Genomic DNA, 5,572 nt, shown 5'->3' with positions numbered 1-5,572 from the left:
GTATATATATATGTGTATATATATATATGTGTGTGTGGATATATATATATATATATATATATATATATGAAAGAGGGTTTGAAAATGCAGAGGTCTTTTAAAGATGTTTATTGACTTGGCTGGTTTCACTTTTTAAAAAAAAGATGATCAAAAGTAAAATGTAAAGCTTTGTATAAGCTTTGCTGTATTATAAAATAGTTATCATAATTGTATTAAAATACAGTTATAGTCTTTGATAATGATAAGAAAGTGTTAACAAATAGAATCTTTAACAACGATAAGAAAATGTTAAGAAGGGCTTTTTGTTTAAACAGTTTACATGAAAGTGTTCAAAGCAGGTAGTAAAAAAATTTATAATTATTTTAAGTTCATCAAGAATCATAGTTGCATAGAAGCATATTGTAGTCAAGACAGGAGATAATGGATGGAAAGGTTGGTCATTCCTCTAAAATTCTGTATTACTTAAATATGATTCCTTCCTAGCACGTTAGAAAATCATTCGAGCGAGATCGTTGCCAGTGCCACTGGACTGACTCCTGTGCAGGTATCACGTAAAAAATACCTTGTTGAGCGTGGCCGTTGCCAGTACTGTGTGACTGGTCCTCGTGCCGGTGGCACATAAAAGCACCCACTACACTCTCGGAGTGGTTAGCGTTAGGAAGGGCATCCAGCTGTAGAAACTCTGCCAGATCAGATTGGAGCCTGGTGCAGCCTTCTGGCTTGCCAGTCCTCAGTCAAATCGTCCAACCCATGCTAGCAGGGAAAGCAGACGCTAAACGATGATGATGATGATGATATGTATATATATATATATATATATATATATGTATATATGTATATATATATGTATATATGTATATATATTTTGATATGTCTATATGTGTGTGTGATGACATATAAATGCTTATGTATAAATGTACATGTGCTACATGTATGTGTTATGCATATGAGTGCGTGTGTGTGTGATATGATATATATATATATATATATATACCATATCATTTTCACATCTACTTTTCCATGTTTTCATGAGTCACATGGAATTTGTTGAGGCAGATTTTCTGTGGTTGGGTGCCCTTCCTCTTACCAACTGCAACCTGTATAATATTGTCTCATGTCTGGACATGTTTTCAAGGACTTTTCTTGACTTTCAGGGAAACCTTCACAATTCAAAGAATGGCAGAAACAGAAATATTCCATTTGTAATCATTCACAATGGCAAAACTACAACTTATATATGGTTAAATGAGCAATACCTTCCAATTCTATACCAATTCTATAGGAAAATTATAGCCTCAAATTATTGATATTTGAAGACCACTAAATATTAAAAGAGTTTTGACAAAGATGAAATTTGCATCAGGAGATGAAATAATACAGGTACCAAAAATGTGAAAACCCACATTGTGGAATATGGGAATTGATTGAAAAGAGCAAAACCTGAACTTTCAAGAATGGGAAGGAATTAAGTGTAATGCAAAGATGAATTACAAAATGAAAAATCTCATTTACTGCATCATTTGTCTACAATGCAATTGAAAGTACATAGGCCAAAAGTTCAAAATTAAGTGAATGGGTTAGGGTGCATAAGTATCAAATCAAATTTGACCTCTTAGAAATGTTGCATGTAGTGAATGTTTAAACATTTGTGCAAACAGAAAATTCAAAATAAAGGAAGAATTTATGAAAGGCAAAAGAGAATACTTTATAAGAATTCTAAATCTGGAACTGAACCACAAATAGTGAAAACCATTATTAAAAGCTACTTCCGTACAAATTACATTATATGGGTGTTTGAAAAGCTGACAACTGTAAAATTCACTTGTACAAAAACTTCTTTACCTAAGGTCTTTGTTAATCTCCTTTTCTAATGATTTTAAAGATTTATTTTTATATGATTAATAATTTTTAATTTAAGAAAACCTTCCAAATGTTTGAGTGTATCAAGGATTTTCCCTAAAATGTTTTCTAAAAACCTTACACACACACATACAAATGTGTGTGTGCGCGCGCGCGCGCGTGTGCGTGTGTGTGTGTGTGTGTATCATCATCTTCATCATAGCTTTTATGGCCACATTTCCATGCTTGTATGGAGTGGACATAATTTGTCAAGGCAGATGCCCTCCCTGTCACCATTCCCCACATATTTCCAAGCAGTGTGATATTCTTCTAATCCTTCAAACATTAACAGCACAATGGCCAGATGTGATTTTGTGGAATTTTGAATGATATTACTTGTATGACAGTGGAAGTTGTTGACAACTATATTATATTGTTCAATGTAAAGTGAAAAAACGCACTCATGCAAGCACACACACACACACACACATATGCATATATATATATAAACAATGGGGCTCTTTCAGATCCTCTAAGCCAAATCCACTCATAAGGCTTTTTATAGTATCATGTGTATATAAAAGTGCAGGTATGGCTGTAATTAATAAGTTTAGTTTCCAGTCACATGGATTTGGCTCCAGTTTCACTAAGGGTCTAATGTCTTTTTTCAAGTGTCTTTGGTCAAGTGTCTTTTTCTGTAGCCCAAAGCTGAAAAAAGCCTGATGAGTGAATATGGCCAGCACAAACTGAATGAAGGAAGAATGTTCTAAGTCTTTTATAAGCTAAATATACAGAATATACAACAGTGGAGTGTATGTTGGAGAGAAATATGTAAATGTGACAAAAAGAGAAAGAGGAAATGTAGGTCAACAGTATAACAGATAGGTTATTGTAGTGGGCAGATCTAACTAAAGTATTGAGGAAGATATATGTTTAATTAGAAGACTTACATTGAAAAAAATTAGTAATCAGTTGGCTGGAGCATGGTCTCTGTATGATCAAAACTGTTACTTTAGAGAACTACTTTTATTTGAAAAGACATTAAATGGCAGTAGGAATCATTCTTATTGACTGTTTCCAAGTATTTGCTTTGAGAAACCATTTGAAATATCTGAGGGCTGAATTTTGGTGAAGAGAGATTTGGAAACGAAATTTCATAACTTTTAGAAATGCACATTATACTTGACCTGTTGGAATAGTTATAAGGTTTAGCAAACATATTAATCTCCACTTGATTTCATAGCTTGTGTGTGTGTGTGTGTGTGTGTGTGTGATTGTGCAAGAATGGCTGTGTGATTAAGAAGCTTACTTTGTAACTGCATTGGTTTTGAGTTTGAGATCACTGCATGGTACCTAATAACTAAAACTATGACTTCAAATGGAAATTAATATCTTTACCAAACCTTATAACTATTTCTAGTTATGTATATCAATTCTGAGAGTTAGGAGATATTGTTTCCAAATCTTTCTTCACCGAAGTCCAGTTCAAAAGTCTCAAATATTTCAATGGTTTCTCAAACCACATACTTGAAAATAGTCATTGAGAATGATTTCCACTTAAATGTGATGTCTTTTTCAAATAAAAGTAATTCACTAATGTGGCAGTTTTGATCATAAACACTATGCTCTATCCAACATACACACGTGTGTGTGTGTGTGTGTGTGTGTGTGTACACAAATGTAAACGTTAGAATGTTGGAAGTGATGGAAACTGGTTTGTATACCTACATTTGGGTCTCTCACTCATTGGCTTCCTTTTCAATCTTCATTTGCACCACCACTGCTTTTTCATTACTCTCTCATCTTTCTATTACTATCCTATTCACTGTGCCATGTTTATCTGTTTGAGAAGGAATTAATAAGGAATCTGTCCTTATTCCATTTACCCCCACCTTCCTGCCACCAACCACATCACTCTAACCTTTCTGTCTCTTAAATCAAGATGTTTGTGTGACAAATGATTGTATCAGATCTGTTAATATCCAATACACCCCTACCATCACTTCTCTGTAATGCTAGCCATCACTTTCTCTCCTCAAGGCCACTCACTATTGATATCCATCTGTCTCTTTTACCATTGCCCAGCCCCTTCTTATGACTGTCCATTATTTACTTTCTTCACCAGCAATCATTACCATTTTGCTCTTCTAGCCATCACTCTCTCTCTCTCCCAAGTTACTCATTATTGACATCCATCACTTTCTTGCTCTCTTTCTTACCTACAAGAATAGCTGTCATCATGCTATCAAGTATTTTTCTTCTTTGCTCCCTGCTATTACTGTGTTTCCTACATTACTTTCTCCTCCAACATCATAACATCATATTCTCACTTACTTTACCTTCTCAACGAAACTCACCTCCTGTCATCATCCTCTTCTTTTGATTCACTTGGTCACATTGCCTGAATAGTGGCAGACAATGTAGAGTAGTGAGGATTGTTTAGTCTTGTGATGTACAATGCAACCTCACTGGTGTTATGATAAAATGCACCCAGTAGACTCTGTAAAGTGTTTGAGAAAATGTGGGCAGTATAGAGCTGAAAGGGCAGTTTAGTTTTGTTGAGGATATAAAAGTGTTGGTATGATAAAATATACACGTAAACTTTGTTAAAAGGTTGGTGTTGAAAACAATATCTATTGGTAGAAGCCAATCTAAAAATAAAATGTACAAATTCAATCTGTTATGCCAACCTAAGAAGGTAGTAACTCCAATGAAGATCTGATTTGGATCTTCCAGCCAATAAATTGTTGGGAGATAATGATGAGAACACTTACACATTTACTCATACATATACATATAAATGTATGTATGTATGCACACTGTATTTTAAAAAAAATTATAAAACAACTTTAGAGTAGACTTGAAATTATAACAACAGAGAAGTTTTTCTTGACCTAAAAAATATACACTTTGGAATACAGAACAAAGAAAAGAAATCGACAAACATTTTCAAGGATGAAGAGTTGAAAACAAAGAATTTGAAAAAAATAAATAATAATCTAAATTGGACAGTTAGCAGGTCTTCTTTTTATGTAAAGAACCCCCAAAATGCAAAGTATTTCAGATCTTATATCTGTTATTGAACAAATGCCCTGATACAATTTTTGCATATAGATTTTTATAAACTTTAAGTGTGGTTCAGTTTGAAAGTTTGAAATTAGAATAATTCATGTGTCTACTTACATAAAAAATCTGAGATCCACTGTAAAATCCATTTCTGAGGAGTCAATTTTGAAGATGTTTTTAATAAGTAAGTCCGAGGAAAAGTGCTAACTTGAGGCAATACAATAAGGTTTGACACAACTTTGTCAAATCTGTTGTACCAGTTACCATCACAGCTCTTAATATTCCTTATTAACGGTATTCAGGGTGCTGCATCAACATCAGCAAGCCTAAAAATGTAAAAGTTTTTCAATATATTAAAAATTTCTAAACTGCAACAAAAAACAGTTTAATAAACTTTGTTGGAGTAAATATGATACATTCTCGGCAATATGTAATACATACAAGCATTAGACATTTAAATTCTATTTCCAAAACAAGGCACTTTCTATCAAGTTGTGTGACAATGTCAAAAGTTTTTGTGACTAAGCAAGCATAAAAAACAAAATATGGAAGTTTGTGAACAAATATGTATAGCTGATTGGATGAGTGTACTATGAGGTGAACTAGAAAGGTCACTATAATCTCATAGGCTTCTTGAAAGCTTGCTAATATTTGAAGAATATAACAG

At 33.4% G+C, this 5,572-nt stretch overlaps 1 protein-coding gene across 1 annotated transcript in view; it reads right to left on the bottom strand.

Annotated features, from left to right (window-relative positions):
* Positions 1 to 5,351, bottom strand: part of LOC106873666 (protocadherin gamma-B6) — an 82,287-nt gene extending 76,936 nt beyond the window's left edge. The window contains exon 1 of the mRNA XM_052972589.1: positions 5,023 to 5,351. The gene's annotated coding sequence lies outside the window, so the exon portion shown is untranslated. The remainder of the gene's footprint in view (positions 1 to 5,022) is intronic.
* Positions 5,352 to 5,572: the final 221 nt, after the last annotated feature.

Source organism: Octopus bimaculoides, chromosome 14, assembly GCF_001194135.2.
Source record: "Octopus bimaculoides isolate UCB-OBI-ISO-001 chromosome 14, ASM119413v2, whole genome shotgun sequence".
Classification (NCBI taxonomy): Eukaryota; Metazoa; Mollusca; class Cephalopoda; order Octopoda; family Octopodidae; genus Octopus; species Octopus bimaculoides.
The sequence above is the reverse complement of the archived record's forward strand: the minus strand, read 5'-3'. Positions and strand labels throughout refer to the sequence as shown.